Source organism: Sitophilus oryzae, unplaced genomic scaffold, assembly GCF_002938485.1.
Source record: "Sitophilus oryzae breed Bouriz unplaced genomic scaffold, Soryzae_2.0 scaffold_1297_pilon_pilon, whole genome shotgun sequence".
NCBI classification, from domain to species: domain Eukaryota; kingdom Metazoa; phylum Arthropoda; class Insecta; order Coleoptera; family Curculionidae; genus Sitophilus; species Sitophilus oryzae.
The window spans coordinates 3,818,828-3,839,437 of NW_022145945.1; the positions used below are offsets into that span (position 1 = coordinate 3,818,828).

General features: G+C 33.1%; 1 protein-coding gene and 1 long non-coding RNA gene across 3 annotated transcripts in view; one reads left to right on the plus strand and one right to left on the minus strand.

The window, feature by feature from the left end:
* The window catches only part of LOC115874590 (activating transcription factor 3), a 128,986-nt gene that overhangs the window by 71,648 nt on the left and 36,728 nt on the right, over positions 1–20,610 (minus strand). The gene's annotated exons all lie outside the window — the stretch shown is intronic.
* Positions 17,436–17,885, plus strand: LOC115874591. Its single transcript, XR_004048860.1, has 3 exons — positions 17,436–17,499; positions 17,753–17,788; positions 17,847–17,885. It is a non-coding gene; the product is annotated as an uncharacterized LOC115874591 (long non-coding RNA).

A 20,610-nucleotide genomic window follows, 5' to 3' on the forward strand; every position in this document is an offset into this window, starting at 1 on the left:
CATTTACTTTTAGAGCATAGCAATTTTCAGCAATCGTGTAATTTTTTTATTGATAAAGATTTTCACATACTGTCTAGAAAGAAAATACAGCCAGAAATATTAACAAAGTTCTTGAAAAAACTACAATCTATTATTTCTAATAGATTTCAAGATATCGATTTTTGAATTCAGAGTTCTAGCGCGACCACTATCGAACACCCACTCAATTCCATTTATTTTTACCAAAAATGCAAGTGTTTCTAGCTTGCACTTAAAAAAATTCAAGCTATAGGGAAAATTACAACGACTCGTTAATAAATAAACAAATCAAGTATCACGAGACGTAATTAAATCCTGAAGCTGAACGCATGACGTACACTTTCCCCTAGAACTTTAAGTACTGACAGAGGTATTGATTGGGTCGACCGGTCAACTGCGACAAATCTGCTATACTTGTGTCTAGCCCTAGCAGGCAACTATTAAGCCCGACCAATCACGTTAGAGTTTTTGACAAACACAAATGAATTAACACACTTCAAATAACCACGCTAACCAACCTGATTGGTCAAGCTTAAAAGTTGACTGCTAGGGCTAGACACTTCTATCTGCTATATACCCTTCCACGTGCTTCCACGTCTCTTAGCGATGTGCACAGTTTCTCGGTTTATTTCATACGTTTGGCAACGTGTTTACTGTCTTCTCTTTGTTCAGTACATTATAAACGCATTGTACTCTTCTTACATACGGAAATCTCGACCCGAGACTAACCTTTGCCAGCCCTTAGTATAAGCGAAGAATCAATTTTTTTGAAATTTTCGAAGTAAAATAGGTATCTCGGTTATTTTTAACTAATTTGAAAAACGGTAAAGAGAAAATATGTTTATTTTATGGAGATCTACCAGCTCTCTGAAAATATTTGCACTTATTTAAGACTCACCTATTGTAAAATTTTAATAAAATAACAATTTAAAAATAAGCTAAAAATACTGTTTAGAATGGACTGTAATAAACTAGAACATTCTGTTCGTCTATTAACGTTTTACAACTGGGTAAAATTGCCCATAAAATATACCATAAAAATTAGACAGGCCCGCTCATTTAGAAAACCGAATTTTTAATGCTTTAGGAAACCGTATCAAAGTTTAACGAATCCAAATAAAGCCGAGTAAGAATATACAGGACTTGCCAAAGGGTTTCAAATAAACAGAATTTTTTCTTTATTAATATTTTAATAACATAGATTTTATCAGAAAACATTTTACATGGTTCCCGCAGATCTAGACAAAAAATACATATTTTCTATTTTCTTTTTAAAAAGAAATTGAAAATGAACAGAAATATTTAGTCGGAAGAAATTTCAAGAGAATGAACCTGCAAACTAAAAAGTTTTTTAAAATCTGCCGGAATATACAGGGTGGTCCGAACTGTATTCCGGAAACTTCGGCAGCATATTCTGCAGATAAAAATAAGTAAAAAAGTTCGTATAAATGTATGTTCTAAAATGCTTAGTTTCAGAGATACAGGGTATAGAAGTTTCATTTTTATTTTTATTTTTTCCAAATAATTTCTGAAGTAACGTCAATAGTTGGATGAAAATAAGTGTCTAGAAGTTTTTTGACATGAGAAATTTGATTTTGATGTTAATACGACTCCTGCTGATAGAGGGAGCCACCTACATGTGTTTTAACTGTTTTGAAGCGTAATAATTTTTTGTCCGTACCTGTATAAAATTACTGAGTAAAAAAATATAAATGTATATTTTTTTATAAATGTATATTTCGACGCCTTTTACGTAAAAAAAGGTCTTTTGGTAAAAACCGCTACGAGTAATGGTTTTCGAAATATGTGGAATCGAAATTATCAATACCTGTCATCACTGACATAAATTAAACATGATGACTAAATAGTTATTAGAGTGAGATCATAAATTTGAAATGTTTTTGTACCAAAAGTTCAACAAAAACTGTTTTATCATCATTTTTTTTTGCAGAAAAAATATGATTAATTTAAAAAAAATAAAATTTCCAAAATTCATTATTTCAGTGAAATAACTGTCTAGGTACCTACTCAACGTGTTTATTTTTCGTTAATTATGGCATCTATTGACTATTTCCATTCTAAATATCTTGAGAACGGTTGCTCGTAGTGATTTTTACAAAGAGATATTTTTTACGTAAAAAACCACAGAGATGTATATTTTTTCCCTCGGTCCTTCTACACCCTGTATCTCCGAAACTAAGCATTTTAGGACATACATTTATACGAACTTTTTTACCTATTTTTATCTGCAGAATATGCTGCCGAAGTTTCCGGAATACAGTTCGGACCACCCTGTATATCAAGAAAAATGTAAACAAATTTTAGCCAAAAAAATTATCGTGTTTTTGGAGTCAAAATATCATCCATAAAGCGGTCCATACATTATCAAACAAATTGCCCAACAAAGCGATGCGCAACGCTGCGTTGCACAACTGATTCAGCGGTCCATACACTATCAAACAAGTTGCGCAACAAAGCGATGCGCAACGTTCCGTTGCACAACTGCATCACCCATGCACTTGGTAAAATTTTGATCAAATTTTTTATTAAAAGTTGTGCATTGTTTGAGAAACAATCATGTTCTCAATTGCCATTGCGTCAATTATTATCGTATACCTATACCCTAGATGATGTCGATGATACCAAAAAACGAAAAAGAAAACTGGAAAAATTTGGATAAAAGAACTAAAATATTGCACAACGAAGCGCAACACACACATACACTCCACAACGCGTTGCGCAAACAGTCCTGTTGCACAAAAGAATTCAAACATTCTTGAAACTCATCAAACAATTGCGCAACGCATCAAACACTACCATACATTGGCAACTCGTTGCGCAACAGCCTGCGTTGCGCAATTTGTTTGATAATGTATGGGCCGCTTAAGGTGTTCGGTTGTATACTACCAATTAAACTTTTAGTTATGTAATTGAGGGCGCTATTTTTAAATTAATTATTGCCAACCATGGACATATTCGGCGCCGGGCTGACTAACTGGAATTTAAATTTCCCGCTGGGGATTCAGGTGGTAACTCTGCTGTAAAAAATGTCAAGTTGCCCCATTTATTTATTTATTTCCTGACATGGTCATTCGTTTTGACACTTTAGTTTTGTATTAAGAGTTTTTAGTTTAAATTAATTTTCTTGTGATACATTAAGCTTAAAAATGTTTACTAGTAGACCTTGCAGTCGAACATTGTTCCTTTTAGCATTTATTTTAGTGCGTAGTGGTACAAGATAGATTAATAGCCATAAAGAACTCATCGTAACTTTATTAGAATATTTCAAACTGGAAAGCGGTAGTAATGGCCCTATATGTCCCATAAATGGTGCTAAAAAGGTGTCTTTTCTTGATGCAAATGATAACTGTTTATATATTTATAATTAATTTATTTTTGTTTCCTTACAATATGTAAAAGTGACTAAAAGTGTATTTGATATGAACTATAGTTAGTCTTTTTTTATACTCATCTACGAATATGATTATTAAGTGTTTGTTTTAGTCATAGCATTTACAAGAACAGCTACAAGCTTCAAATTACAGCATTTTGACTCCTTCGAATGGTCAATCTATTGAAAAAAAACATGTCCTTTTCTTTGCCAGTCTAAACATAATCATTAAGTAGACCATTACGAAGGAAAAACAATCGATAACCGAACGTGCTACAATAAAATTCGGTTGTTGTTTGATTGCAAGAAACTTTTTGACCCGTATAATCGCTTAAATAAGACCCAACTATAAAAATGTCAGATAAATTAAGATCGAATGAATAGCAGGCGTATATGTCAGTTTGGAAGAATTACTATCTATTTGTAGGAGTGGATTTGGTTAAAAATATGAAGTTTTGGCAATCAAGTTTTTATTTTATTTTTAGGGTTCCGTACCCAAAGGGTAAAAACGGGAACCCTAAGACTTCGCTGTCCGTCCGTCTGTCACAAAGGTGTATCTTATGAACCGTTATAGCTAGACAGTTGTAATTTTTACAGATAATGTATCTATGCTGCCGCTATAAGAATAAATACTAAAAACAGAATTAAATAAATGTTTATAAATAAAAAAGTACTTTCACTAAACATTATCTTTTAAGTAAGAATTTTACATAGACTGTTTCAAGTTCTCGGTGGCCGCGTGGTTAAAGCGTTAGGACTTTACGCTGCTATGACGTTGGAGCCATAGTAAGGCAGGTTCGAATCCTAGTCAAGACGACTTTTTTTAATGTTTTTTTTTATTTTTACATATTTATTATTGATTAATACAATTTTTAGTAATGTGTTTCTTCATTTTTTTAAAATTACTTATACGTGCATTCAAAATTTTAGCTAAATCGGAAAAAAAGTTTATAATAATATAGTGTCTATTTGTTGTATAGATAATGAATGGTACGGAATCCTGCGTGCGCGAGTCCGACTCGCACTTGACCAATTTTTCGTTTGGTTTGATTTTTTCAATTATAAAAACACATTTTACTATTTTTCTAAAATTTATTCTAGTATTCGTATAAAGTTTACTATATGATTATTATATAACAAGCAACGTAATTTACAAGGTCTACCAACCAGATGGATAGATAGGTTAAGAATTCAGATTTACCTTGAAGTCGTCTTTTGCGTAACATAAATTTTAGCTTGGGGTCAATTCAACGTAGCCAAAACAAAAAAAAAACTCACAGGAAGGAGCATGTGAAACCATAATAAAAACAAGGACGTGTAATTAAATTTCCTACTGTTCGTTTTGTCTGTTTTACGAGAAAGATCGTTTTTTATGTCGATAACCATCTGAAAAATGGTCATTTTCTTCTTCACAAAGATAGCAGTGGAGGTGTTTAACAACAGAATTAAAGAAATATATTTTATGCAGTTTTATGCTTTCGAAGATGACTAGTAACTATGATATAAAGTTTATTGTATTTCTTATATGGCCACTGTTATTGAAAAGACATATTGTTTGTTTGGAGTTAGTGAAGCAGAAGTTTTAAGAGCCCATTTTACTAGTCCAAAAAAGTAGCAAAATAAGCGTTCGGCAAGTAACTCATTCTACATCAAGTATTGTTGCTTTAATTAACATGGTAGAGATCGTTACTGTCTTCTTTAAAAGTAAATCTCTCCAATAAAAATAAAGTTATTGAGATGAACCAAAAAACAAACAATCGAGAAAGATATACCTTTATATATTTAAATTTAGTAAAAATTCTAAACATAAAACTTGTCTATGCGCTATTGTACTACTTTTTACTATCACACAATAATAACATTCTACCTTTCCAGTAATTAAAGTCGTATACAAGTATTTATCCATATGCTAATTGTCTAGATAATTCTTTCCTCCATAGCAGTGAGGACTAAAAACCTTGAAAAGGTCTTTGGTATGGACATATGCTTCTAGTCATCGTATTTAAAACCTTTACTTCACTTTTATTCTTCTCTATGTTTACGTGAATCATATTCTCTAATAGAGACACTCCGATCCGCTGAAATTAGGTCACGATATCGAGAAATAATGACACAATCGACTAGTAATGTAAGAGAGTAAGTTATTCTTACATACACCCCATTTTTTTCTGTTTCAATGATTCTAAAAATAGTCATAACCTAAGACAAAACGGCTAAATAATAGACAAATCATGCGGCGGTGGCGGATCAAAAGAGAAGGCGTGTACCGAAATGCAAATGCGTCGTACCTCATGTGCATAAGTTATACAGGGTGGTACTATATACTAGTACCACCCACGCAAATTTAATATAAATCTTCCTTAAGCGGCGGCTACACGACAACGACTTGCCTGCACGGTATAGTTTGCGCAAACTAGAAGGAACACTGTGTGGTGTCCACACGATGCAAGTGAGAGCGTACATTCATCATTATTTCTATTCTGAATTTGTGGTTCCGTTGGTGGAAATGTCAAGTGACGAATTATTGTTTTTTATTGCTTATTGTTAAAGAAAAAACACAGCAAAATAAACGATATAGATCGAAGTGGAGTAAAAACTGGCTTAAATAGAAAACCATTTTCTTTTACGCATCATTTGTTCTGTTTCTATCGGAATAATCTTTCAATTTTATCTTCTATAGACATGGCAGCGATCAATATATATTTCAATAAAACTTATTCGTTATAAACTCCTTATTGGAATAAGTACGAATATCAGACATTTTCTAAGAGTTGATAACTAATAACACAAAACCCACAAAAGTCACAAAACTGTACCTTGAACTCGCTGATACCGTCTACACGTATGATATCACCGCACAAACTGATTTGCGCAAACTAAAATCTTTAGCAGCGCGACGTTTACGCAGGCCGCAATTGTTGGTTTGTGCGTGCTACCTATTACCGTCTACACACAGCGAGTTACCGATACAAACAGGTTTGCGCAGGTAAGCTCGTGGTAAAGCTTGTACGTGTATCCGGCCCTTTAGGTAAAAATAATATAAAATTTATGAACGACGCGACGATCGATCATTCACAATGTTTAAAAAACATAATTAAAATTAATATAACATCCTAGCAACAGCCTGCGTTAGTCAGTTGTATCCGTCCTTGGTATCCGTAGCGAAAGCTTAATATTTAGCTTATAAAACAATCAACTTTTGATTTCTAACCACAATTTCTCCTAATGAAAGATAATCAAAGACCAAAATTACATTTCTCGCAAATTTTCAAGTATAATTAGTGAAAAAGTCAAAAGTTTGAGAACATTTTCTACTAATTGAAAATGTCTACACTAATTTTGACGTTGTGAATGTTACATTGAAATTAAAGGAACAAACTTCTACGCTAATTGAAACCACTAATTTATTCCACTAATTGTCAGGTTACTAAATGAAGCTTTAACATCAAACAAAAAATGTGATGTGAACATACCATGTGAATGGGAGAAATTTTGTATGGGTGAAACATCTAGATCTTTAAATGCTCGAATTAAAAAGCTTAAAGATTATTTCAAAAAGGGAGAATTTCACATATATCCATTATCCATTTGCCAACATTCATAATTCATATAAATACACTCAGGTGCAAAAAAACTCAACCGAAAAATAATTAGTATCATATTTTTTTCTATTTTTACCCCACTTTTCATGATTTTTTTGACAAACTGTATATAAATATATTAACTTAATATTCTTAATCTCTGTTTTTTTATAAACTTTAGTATTGGGTTTTATTAAACAGGGTTTAGCGAATGTTTGTTTTTTACCTTAAATTTAAAACACCCTGTGCAATAATTTCGTGAACAAATTTTCCTAAAACATTTTTTTTCTGTCAGAACCATGTCTCCTGAACATTTTTTTTCGTATCATGTCAATACATGCCTTGGTTAATTTTTAAGAGTGAAATGGATTTACCACCAACAATTTGCAATTTTTTCAATTATTGTTTATTTTTGAAGTTGTTTTTCAATATGACAAGGCAGCTTTGGTGATTATTGTGAACCATATACTACTATGAACTGCCCATCATGTTAAGCGTTTGGGAAATGCTTGGCAGTAGAGTTAAAGGTTGCGAAGCGGTTCATTAAATGAACTTCGCTTTGTCCTTAAAAAAGAATGGGAAAACATAACGCAGTGTGTATTCCATATACAGAAATTTGAGCTTTTTTATCACAACAGGATCGGGCTAAGCCTTAGGCAGATTTCTGGAATATAATATATATTTCCTTCGGCCACACACCCGATTTACCCGACCCCTGAGAGCAACCCGACAGTAATAGACTCTTAAGATAATTTACCCAAATAAAATCAAGCTGACCATGATGTGGAAAGATTCTATGATGAAGTCAAAGAACTGCTCAAATTGACTAAAAAACACGACGTCAACATAATTATGGGTGACTTCAATGCGAAAGTAGGAAAGGGTAAATTTGAGGAAATTATTGGTTCCTATGGTCTTGGAGAAAGGAACGAAAGGGGCGATCGACTTCTGCAATTCTGCCAAGAAGATGGCATGAAAATAACAAATACGGCGTTTCAACTTCACTCTCGCCGTCTCTATACCAGCGGACCGACCGGACAATGTAATACCAAACCAAATAGATTTCATCCTCATTAACCAAAGGTTCAGCTCAACCATCAAAAGAGCCAGCACCTACCCTGGCGCCGATGTTCCCTCTGACCATGTGCTATTAGTAGTAATGAAAATTGCTTTATCGTGTCAAAGAAAGCCAACCACACAGCGACGGATGGCGTTAGAAAGAATGAGGGATCCAATAGTAAAATCGTAGATGAGTGACGAAATCAACACACAAATTCAAGCAATAATACCGAATATGGGAGAAGAACCAACACAATCTTGGACAAAGATAATGGACATTGTATCAAATTCAATGCAAAACAGGTTAGGATATGAAGCAAAAAACAAAAAGCAAAGATGGATGACGGATGAGATATTGTTGTTAATGGATGAACGTCTGTACTTTCGACAAGAACAAAACAGATGGCATGTACAAAGATATTCAAAGACTCATAAGAACAAAGATTAGAATAGCAAAGAACGAATGGCTTAAACGTGAATGTTCAGAATTAGAACAGCTGCAAAACCAACATGACAATTTTAATCTGCATAAAAAGCTGAAGGAGACTGCTGGCATATATAAAAAAATGAGATCAACTGTGACAGTCAATAATAACAACCAAAGCATAGAAAAGAACAATGTTTGGGAAAAGTATATAGAAGAACTTTTTGACGATGAAAGACCCTCAGCTGATATCAATAACTCACTAACCGGCCCATCGATCACTAAAGATGAGATTGAAAAAGCCATACTTAATTCGAAAAATAACAAAGCGGCTGGGCCAGATAAAATTCCTGCAGAAATGTTTAAGCTGCTAGATGAAAGAGGCATTATAGCATTACATAAAGTATTCAATATTATATATGAGACAGGTCACTACCCCAAACAGTGCTTGAGTTCTACTTTTATACCCCTGCCTAAGAAGACCAATGCCAGAAAGTGTGAAGATCACAGACTTATCAGCCTGATGAGCCATACCCTAAAAATATTTCTGAAAATAATACACCAGAGAATTTACAAAAAATGTGAAAGGGACATAAGCGATTCGCAAATGGGGTTCAGACAAGGGTTAGGCACCAGGGAAGCGATAGTTGCAACACAGGTGCTTGTCCAGAACTGCTACGATCAGAGAAAGGATGTGTGCCTGTGTTTCATAGACTACGAAAAGGCATTCGATCGCGTACAGCACCACAAATTAATGCAGCTCCTGAAAAGACTTATATAGATCATAAAGACATCCAATGCATTGAGAAGTTATACTGGAACCAAACAGCACAAATAAAATTGTCCAATACCATGTCCAATCCCATACAAGTTAGAAGGGGGGTGCGACAGGGTTGCGTGCTGTCTCCACTCCTATTTAATTTATACTCAGAAGCTATTTTCCAAGAGGTCTGGAGGACGTGGAAATGGGGGTCAAAGTTAATGGAGTGTGGATTAATAATATTCGTTATGCCGACGATACGGTCTTAATTGCAGACAATATACACGACCTACAACAACTGGTCAACAAGGTAGGAGAACAGAGCAAAGCAATGGGTTTAAACATCAACATCAAGAAAACCAAATTTATGATTATATCCAGAAATCCAGATGTGTTTATAAACTCCATCCTAACATTTAACTCAAGGCCCATAGAAAGAGTAGATAAATTTAAGTACTTGGGCATCTGGCTCTCCGAAAATTGGACATCAGACAAGGAAATTAAATGTCGCATCGAACAAGCTCGGCAGGCATTCTTGAGATTTCGAAAAATACTTGTCTGTTCTGATTTTGACCTTAGCCTTAGATTAAGATTCGTAAAGTGTTATGTGTGATCTGTGCTCCTTTATGGTATGGAAGGTTGGACATTGAAAGCAGCTACCATCAACAAATTGGAGGCTTTTGAGATGGGGCCATATCGCAGAATCCTGAAGATACCTTGGACGACTAGATTGACAAATGAGGAAGTTCTCAGACGCGTTGACAAAGAGCGTGAATTATTTGAATTGATTAAAAAGAAAAAGACCGCATACCTGGGACACATAATGCGAAACCCCAAATATCAATTCTTGCATTTGTTGATAGAAGGCAAGATCGAAGGCCGAAGGGGTATCGGAAAGAAGAAAATGTCTTGGCTGAGGAATATCAGACAGTGGACGGGGCTACTCGATGTTCAGTCGTTAATACACACCGCCCGGAACAGAGAAGCAATGGAAAATGTTATCGCAAACATCCATTAATGGATCTGCACTAGAAGAAGAAGAAAACCACAGGTAAAAATATAATAAAAATAAATTACATAAATACAAAAATATTACATCGAAAAGGAGTGCTTAAAAATTGATTTGAATCGTTCTATATGATGTTGTATCACCCTGTATGTGGCATTCCAAGCGCGATGCATTCGAACTGTCGCTTAATGAAATGCGCATATAAGCGCACTTAGGCATGCATACCCAGTCATTTAGCTTATTTAAATCAATCACCCTTTCGGCGTATGTATATAATAGATAATCACACACATGGCGAGCGCAGGTGTGGATTTAATTTACCTTGTCAATTTCAGAATTTAAGAGTTATTAACAAGCCCCACAAACATATCAGATATATGTATCGCACGGGGGAGTTATAGAGATGTGTATTAAAAAAATATCGATATTTCCATTTTTGTCATATACAGTGTGTCCACGGATTGACTCCCAAAGAGGGATTTTTTTTATTCGTGGGTTTATGAAAAAAAGTTATTCTTCATAAAAACTCCCGCTTGAGCTTAAACGACCAACAGGCATATTGACATTTATTACTATATATTTATTTTAGGCATTATTATTATATATTCACCCCCTCTGAGTTAATGAATTCCGCGAGAAATGTTCAAAAACGGTCCCGTCTGTCCATAACAGGAGACGGTCGATATGTCGAACACCTGTAGCAAAATCTCATGTCTTGGTTTGCTATTTATTTTTATTGTTATTAGATATAGTTTAAATGTGTTGATGTTGGTTAAATATATTTTAAATTGTTATAAAATTCTGCATCTCTCATAACAAATATTATTTTCGTTTTAATTGATGCTCACAGCTAGAATTTTTTTGCATTACAGCCGGTGCCGTCCAAACCCTACTTATTTAAAGCGGGCGAATTTTTATTATACTCTATATCTCGAAGAAGAATCGAGCAAAATATCAAGTGTGTTATATTTTTGGAAAGGTAATTTTAAATTATTTTCAGTAAATTAAAAATATACAGGGTATGCTATATAAAAAATCAAATTTTCTGTTGATAATTCTTAAATTACTAATTTTAAAAAAATTATACTTAAACCACTAAATTCTACGTAAAAAGGTGCTTTGGAAATGTTTTCATAAAAATATAAAATTTTCCATAGCATAAAAGTTACAGCGATTTGTTAAAAATGCATATTTTTGAAAAACACCCCGTAACTCCGAAACGGCAACAGATATCGATATGCGGTTTTCACCATCATGTTTTTGACAAAAATTGAGCTCCAGACACCGATATTAGTTTTTGTCTATCTCCTATAGAATAGGGTGTTTCCATTTAAAAGCGTCGAATTTGACCCACCCTGTACACTTCAGTAGATAAAAGCTAAGAAATAACGGCGAATACAGATTCTGTGGGGAAAATGGAGAAATACCAGAACACCTCATCACTGAGTGCGCCGAGACGCAACCATTCGTGTCATAAAAATTGGTACGACTGATATCGGAGATTGGAGAACTAACCTCTATAAAACCGCCTCAGATACTGGCATTTGTCAAAGCCCTGAGACTGTATGATGAGTTCTAACTTAAGAAATACATTTACGAATGTAATAAACACGTACTCCTATTTATTCTATTCAAGAGTTCGAACGGTTACTATGAGATCTGAAACCATTTCCTAATCTTATATGCCTGTATTCATCTACTAGTCGTTTATGTACGAATTTGAATGCCTCTTGGTGTTCTCGTGTCATTTAATTATTGATATTAAATATCGATATATCGATATCGATTATCGATATTAAATATATAATATATTATATAAAGAGAAATATCGAAGATTTTAACATATCGATATTTTGATATGTCGATATTACTGGACGTCACTAGTGAATATCTAAAATCCTTTAATACGTATATGCGGTGGTATGAAATGGAAAGATAAAAAGATATATGGCCGTGCTGTATTGTAGGTCATGGATTATTATTCAACGCTTTAATAATTATAATAAACGATAAGTATTCATCGGTGTTTCTTAAAGAGGATCTTTTAATTTTATTTGTGTTATCAACGTGTTCATAGCTTTAAACCTATCAAAGGATTTCTTTCATTATTTAAAGCATATAAAACGAATATAAATAAAAATACTCTTTCCTAAACCTCCAAGAAAGATATTATGTATATATCTATAAAATGATTTTTTTTTAATTTTTACAAAATACGAATTCTTTAACGATATCTTCGATGTCATGACAACTTGTCAAATTTATAAGTATATATCTTTCAAAAAAAAACAATTATAGCTATTATAATAGACTTAAAATATATAGTTCACATCAAATAAACTTTTAGTCACGTAATTAAGCTTGACCGGCACAATGTTGCCCACTTTTAAATATTTTCTTTTAGTCAAAATATTTTAGAAAACAAAAATAAATTAATTATAAATATATAAACCGTTATTATTTACATCAACAAAACTCACCTCCTTAACAACACTTAAGGAACATAAAGGGGCATTATTACCATCACTTTCCCGATCAAAATACTCTAATAAAGTTACGATGAGTTTTTTGGAACGGCTATTAAGCTATCTTGTACACTTCGCACTAAAAAAGGTTCTAAAAAGCACAATGTTCAACTGCAAGGTCTGGTAGTAAAAACATTTAAGCTTAAAGTATCACATCACAATTCATTTAAGCCAAATACAAAACTAAAGCGTCAAAACGAATGACAATGTCAGGAAATAAATAAATAAATGTGGCATCTTGACATTTTTTACAGCAGAGCTACCACCTGAATCTCTAGCGCGAAACTTAAATTCCAGTTAATCAATCCTGCGTCGAATATGTTCATGGTTGGCAACAATGAATTTAAAAATCGAACCCTTGATTACGCAACTAAAAGTTTAATTGGTATCGAATATAGGTAACTAGATATAGAAATTATAAGATATAAAAAAGTTTCCAAAATGTAATAATATACCTGATGTCCCATCTAAAATGACAAAGTTGTTACTGTTGAAGTAAATATATTTATTAAAACTACATTTTTTTTAATAACCCTGTATAATAATGCAAAAACTCTTCACATTAACATTAATTCTTTTCAAATTCATTCATTTGTTCAACAAAACAATACAAAAAGGACATTTAAAGTTATCCATCCAAGGACTGACTACTGACTAGTATATGCTGCCTAAATAAAACTTTAAAAGGAAGCTAGATATATCTGAAATTTTACAGTTTCAATTCATAAAAAATACGTTTAATTACATTGCAGAGGGGCCGCATAAAAAACGAGAGGAAGTGTTTGAAATTAACAGCTCTCTAATTGTTCTGCAAATAACTTTAGAACAAACACAGGCAGCCAGACATCTAGTCGGTTTGTTTATCCATTTTTTTGTTGGTTCTCTTCAATTACGACGTGAAAAGAATAAATTGCTTTGTGCTGGGTAAATGAATAGCTTCATTTAAAAAAAACTGTTTAATGCAAGGATTAAACTAGGTACTTTATGGAAATTTATTTTACTGTATTGTTTGAATGGAACCTGCAATTGTTAATTTTTTTAAAGGAAGAATTGTCTATTTAAAAAAAATGATTTTTTACAATTCTAATAAGTTATTCTTAAGTTTGTATTTATTTTATACCCCTGAATCATTATTACTGCTTTTTGCAGTAATTATTTATGTCAAAATTTTATTATGTTTAGACGAGAACAACTTGAAACCTATTTCATAAATTTTAATTATAAACAACATAATTTTAAATACAAAATATATTAATACCTTAATATTAAAATCTCATTTAATTATTATACTCTGTAATTAGATTCTGTGTACAAGGCTGCTTCTTTGTGGAACTTTGCTTTCTTTTAGAATAAAATGAATTTAGATCTTTATAATAACCATCCTCAACCATACTGTTTAACAGAATTATCACTTTTTGTGCCGTTATATTCAAATTTTGAAAGAAAAGTTCAAGAACTGTCGTTGGATAAATTTAGGAAACTAGTCTTCATTAGGGATTTTGCAAAACGACTGAAAACAGATAGGCCCTTTGTAAAAAAATCTTCTTTTGTTATAAACGCCGGCGTTTTATAATATGCCTAGTCTTTTTGCAAAACACCGAGTTATTCGATATGCCTGCGACATATACATATATCTTAAAAATGATATTCACAAAAAAAATGCGTATGCTGTGTTTCGCCTTGGGACAGCCGAATTACTCTATGTCTGAGCTTGATTTTTAACACCCCACCACTATTACCCTCGGCCAAATAGTTGCCGAGTCTATTCTTCTTTCTCAGCCTGGTTCCATCCAGTGTTGGATATAGGCCTCTTCTAGGTTTTTCCATGCTTCGCGATCTCTAGCCAATCCTATCCATTGTCTTCCCGCCACTGCACTGACGCCATCGACCCATCTCTTTTTTGGTCGGCCCACACTTCTTGTTGTTCCCCTAGGTCTCCATAGGATGACTTTTTGCCTTTGCCACATGTCCTATCCATTGCCACTTCAGACTTGCCAATCTTTTAACAACATCTATTAATTTTGTTTTTTGACGTATGTAGGTGTTTCGTATTTTTTCCCTAATGGTGACTCCCAACATGATTCTTTCCATGGCTCTTTGTGCTACTCGTAGTTGTTCTGCTGTTTTTCGGCTAATTGCCATAGTCTCTAAGCCATACGTAAGCACAGGTAGAATGCAGCTGTCATAAGCCTTTTTCTTTAGGTTGATGGGCACCTTTTTATTTTTGAAAATATCGCTCATATTTCCAAGTGCTACCCATGCCAAATGGATCCTGCGTTTGACCTCCGTATTTTGGTTCTCCTTACTCAGCTTGATTTTATGACCTAAATATATATAATGGTCTACATTTTTAATAATAACGTTGTCTACGGTAATGTTATGGATATTGTTGCTCATTATCTTGGTCTTTTTCAAGTTCATTTTAAGGCCAGAGAATTCGGTACATTAGAATATTAGGTATTCGGCAAATCCGGTATTCGGTGTATCTCTATTACAGATAAGGCTACCAAAGCTTATGAAAAATATAATTATTCTGTTGCCAGAGAACATAATAAAAGTTAATTTTAATGCTAAACCACGCCGATTCCAAACAAACTAAGTAAATAAAAATGTTTATGACGTCCGTTTTCCATTTCGTACATTTGTGGGTCAGGCTCTGTGGTGCGAATATGGGCATAATTACATATGTCGGTGTAATTAATGCTAAATAGAACGCTATTACGAGTATTTCATACACTTTACGTTAAAATATTGAGCATAATATAACTTAGAACATAAAAGACTGACCCGCATTGACATTTAAAATGTTAGTTTTTTTAAATTAATATTACAGCAAATTAACATTTCCTTGAAAGTAGTAATTGTGAAATAATAGCTATATCTTTGGGGCGCTTATGAGCTCAAAGGTATCGTCGAAACTCGTCTGGGACTGCCTAGGTGAACTGGGAGCTCTGGCAAATGTATGTTGCCCGTAATGCCCTAAATTTCTGGATCAGCGAAAAGTAGAATATCCACTGGAGAAACAGACAAGGACACAGGCAAAACAAGGCCTTTATCCAAGGACCTAGGTCTAAAACCGCAAAAGAACTGTTAATGCTTAGCAGGAATAAAGTGCGGATTACACCAGGCCTTTTGACAGAAAACATGGCTGTCAAGTGTTACCTGAACAAGCTCAATCTGTATCAAGGAAGTCTTTGCTGCAGACCCTGTGATAAAGATCTTAAAACAGCGGACCACATAATATGTCACTGCGAGGCTTTGGATCGCAAGTGACACTTTTTATTTGGGAAAGCTAAGCTAGAACCGGAAGAACTATGCTCCCATCCTATCAAGTACCTGCATAAGTTAGTGCAGGGAACAGAGATAGGAAAATGGGTGCAGATATAGAAAGGGGACAAACACAATAGGCCTCTCAGGTCGCGGACGGCCCCTTGTTATTGAAAAAAATAGATATATCTTTATGAACTTCTCTGGGCATTGTCTTTAATTTTTTTAACAAATATTACCTGATGACAGTTGGAGCATTGTACCAGGAGAAGCACTGTCCTGGCTGCGTCAAGGCGGAGTCATACTGTGCTGGGTGCCAGGCCACAGCAATGTGGTGGGGAACCAAGGAAAAAGATATATAGAGATAGTATTTATTAACTAACTATAATTCTGCTTCAGTGATTTTATTCCCGCGCCATACAAAAATCCTAAAGACTACAAGCAAATACTTCTGCAAAAACAAATTGAAAAATTCAAATAAATATGTAAATTAGCTAAGTCATTTAACCCCGTTGTAGCAGTATAGCACGTTTTCAACTAAACAATTCATGAGTCATCGAAAGAATTGAAACAATTGATCAGAAACCTTCGGTACATAATTCTAGACACGACTTTTTCACAAATCGCGAATAAACACTACACAACGCGCGCTTAAAAATCAAGAAAACTAGAAAACGTTGAATTAAAACAAAACAGTAGAGATGGGTTCTTGGTCATGAAACCTAGATCCTTATTCAAAACTTCAATCGTTGAAATCGGCATGAGAGTCGATTTCAACGACTGAATCGCAACGAACTTGTTGTGAAGTATCATTACTTCAACTCCTTAAAAGCTTAGAAAAGTGAATTCTTGAAGTTATAAATTAAGCATTAATTAATAACGGAGCTACATATGTAGCAATAAAACACCAATGTCCATACCAATATCATCATCATCATTCAATCATTTCCAATTATGGTGTAGCCTCCCTCACATATTTAGGTACTCTCTTTCTAGTTGGTCCCATTGTTGGCTATACGGATCCAAGTTATCCTTGCTAATTTCCTAAAATCATTCCCACCAAGCAAACAACCTCACATTACATTTGCAACATTGCAATCAATCCCCAAACAGTTTGCTATGTAATGTTAATTTCTAATAGTTGTGTCGTGACTGATGAAACCTTACTACAGAAACATTGTTTTTGAATGGTGATTAAAACGTTTTTTCTGCAACATTGCAACAAAGATTTAAATGAAAGATCCGCGCAAATTGACTTGGAAATGAATATCGATGACATTCCCCATATAATTTTAGATATAAAATGACAGCGATTTTCTTTTCATAGCCATCGCTGACGCATTTTTTTTATCATACGGTATAAGTTAGAAGTTAGGTTAGGTCAGGTTAGGTTAACGCACTTGTTTTTTTACGTTTTTGGTATCACGTTTTATGCTTTTCGAATGAGATTTTAATGAATGTAAATGTAAGTATAATTTTATTTTCATGTGTGTTTTAATAATGCTTAGCCATGAATAAATATAACAAATTTTGTTTAGTTTGTTTATAAGCTAAATTTTGTCTTAGGTTAGCTTTTAGCCAACTGAAAATTGAAGTAGATAAAACCAGGATACGAGTATATCAATCTAATGATAAAATCACAAATAATATTCAGTATTAATTATTCTCAATAATATTTTTTTATTGATGTTTTAATCATTTGAGATTTTTAAAATAAGGACATAAAGGGGCCTCAAAGATTACTGTCACAAGAGGTAAGTTACTCATTGTTTTATTTATTACAACTGATCGTTTTTATTTTTACTACTTTAGAAATGATTGGATATAGATTTCAAAACTTTACCGAAGAGGAATTTGTAACCATGAATAAGAGAATTCAACATGCGAAGACAAAATATGAAAGATCCAAAAAATCAATTAAAATATAAGTTTGCCTTTCCTTGTACATATATTTAATGTTATACTTTCCTTTTGTATTTTTGAATAAGAAATATATAATAATGTTTATACTGTACCTATATATTTTGTATTATTTCAGACATCCAACTTTAAGATTTTTTTTAGAAATTCGACTCGGAGATCAGAGTTGTGTAATTCCTTATTTAATGAGCAGCCGAAAAGATCAGTAAGTTCTCAGTACTTATTTCTTATATTTTTGAAACAAGTAAGTGATAACTTTCTAATTTTTATTTGTTTTTTTTTTTAATTTGTTTGACAAATTCGACTTTCTTGGTAGGGATATATTTATACCGATCATTTTTAATTTTTCAAAGTCAATGGATATAGAGATATGCATATTTTTATCAATATTGTTTGTTCGTCAATACAATATTAGTAAACGTATATTATACCTATCTGAAAGTTTACAATTTAATACCCATTAATGTTTCTGTTGATTATAACCTATTACTGATGTATTATTGTTAACATAAAATTGCTAATGTTCGTAAAAAAACTTTTTCATTAATTGATAAGTAAATATTAAAAAATAATTTCTATGTATACTCTCCGATGAATGAAATGGTTTTTTATTGCGAACATTATCTATTTTTTGCTATATTATTTTGGCAATAAGTCAGTTAATAAGCTATAACAAAATAGAAAGTTTAATGGACAATAAGTTTTGAAACATAGGTACAATATAATTTTACCGATGTTGTATTGACGTAAAATTAACAATATTGCTAATAAATCTCAAATTAGTACTTTCTTGAATGTTACATTAACAACGTTTCAATAATATTGTGAAATCTTCTCACGAGGTTGTGACAAGGTTTCAATAAACTGGCATCAACATTTTTTTCAACCTTGCACTGCAATGTTATTTGGCGGTCTGCTAACCTGCCACCTTGCAAAAACCTCCCTACAATGAAAAAAGCAATGTTACACCTTGCTTTACAAAGCAAGGTGTAGCTTTGCGCAGTTTTGGCAATGTTCCAGCAATAAATTTTGCTTGTTGGGATGGTCCCATCTCAGATTTAGTCTTCTTTTAGACCTCTTAATTGCTCGTGGGTACCATGCTGTAATTTTTGTAGTCCAACTGTTGTCCGTCCTTCATGCAAGATGTCCTGCCCATTGCCACTGGGATTTGATTCTGTGGATGACATCTATTACCTGGGTCTTTTGTCGTATCCACTCTATTCTTTGACGATCTTTCTTGGTTATTCCCAGCATATTTTATTTCGTTCCATTGAGCGTTGTGCGACCTGCAGTTTCCTTATAATGTCCGTTTTAAGTGTCCAGGTTTCGCATGCATAGGTTATGACTGGTAATACACATTGGTCGAATGTTTTCTTCTCTAGATAAAGTGGCATTCTAGATTTTAATATGACTGAGTTCCTTCCATTAGTACTCCATGCTAACTTAATAATTTCAATATATTGTTATGTATGTCTGTACTCAGACTGATCATTAAAATTTACTGAAACAAACCAAGTGTGTTTTTTATTTGATTTTGTAACCTCCGATTAGCCCATCTCTACGAACCAGTCTAAATTCAAGGTCGAGAATCATCTTCATTCTTTGCAAATGAGGCGTTCCGTAGCCCCAGGTACTTTTCACCTTGAATCTTCGTTCCGTTTCAGAGGCAAAAAAGAAGATTTTGAGTGTTGTGCGTAGTTAAAATTTGAAGAATTTATCAAATGAAGGAAAAATAATGATGTTCGCAATCATTTGCCTTCAATTGTCAAAGATCTTTTAATTTTTATCTAATTAGTTATCAAGGCATTTAATTTTAATTATTAAGTTATCTATATGTGATTATCAAACACCTAGTTTTTATTCTTGGATGAGCACCAGTAAGTGGTTAACCTAGGTTATAATATTATCTTTCAACAGTTAGTATATTTTATAAAGAATTAAAAAGTATTATCGATTCTTTAATTAAAAGGAATATTATCATTATCTGAGATAATTATTCAATTATAAAAAAAGAACTTGAACCTTGAACTTGAAATATTATAGCATTTACAAAAAATTATGACAGACTCACTGTTTTCATAAAAATGATTTTAATCCTGATTTCATATAAACAGATATCCTATTGGGTTGGCTAAATAGTTTTTTAATCTTAATAAATGAAGACTTTATAGATGCATTTTGCCCATTTTTTCGAAATTTGGCAAAGAAAAACTGCTACGCTTTTTGCAAAAAACTTACCGAACAAATAGTACACCTACATGTGAAAAATCTAGTTTTGATGACATCTGAAAAAATTGAAAAAAAAACTGTTGACTCCTTTAGACGTTAAATTTCTCTCTTTTTTTCTTCTACCACTACCGATAAAATTTTAGAACGTCGTTACTGACATAATATTGTAACTTTGTGTATGTAGTTTGCAATGCAACATTGATTGGGTTGAAAATCTTTAAAAAATGGACAAAATGCATTTAGTAAGTCTGCTCCTTAAATTTTTTACAAACGCTGTCCATTTCTTATTCGCCTGAATTTTGATATATTGTTTTTAGGCTAGTGACAATTAAGAGAAACTTAATAACAAGCTTTTTATATTTATTTATTTTTTCACTCTTAATGATCTGCTGATGATGCTAACATGGTTAGCGAAACGCGCACCCAG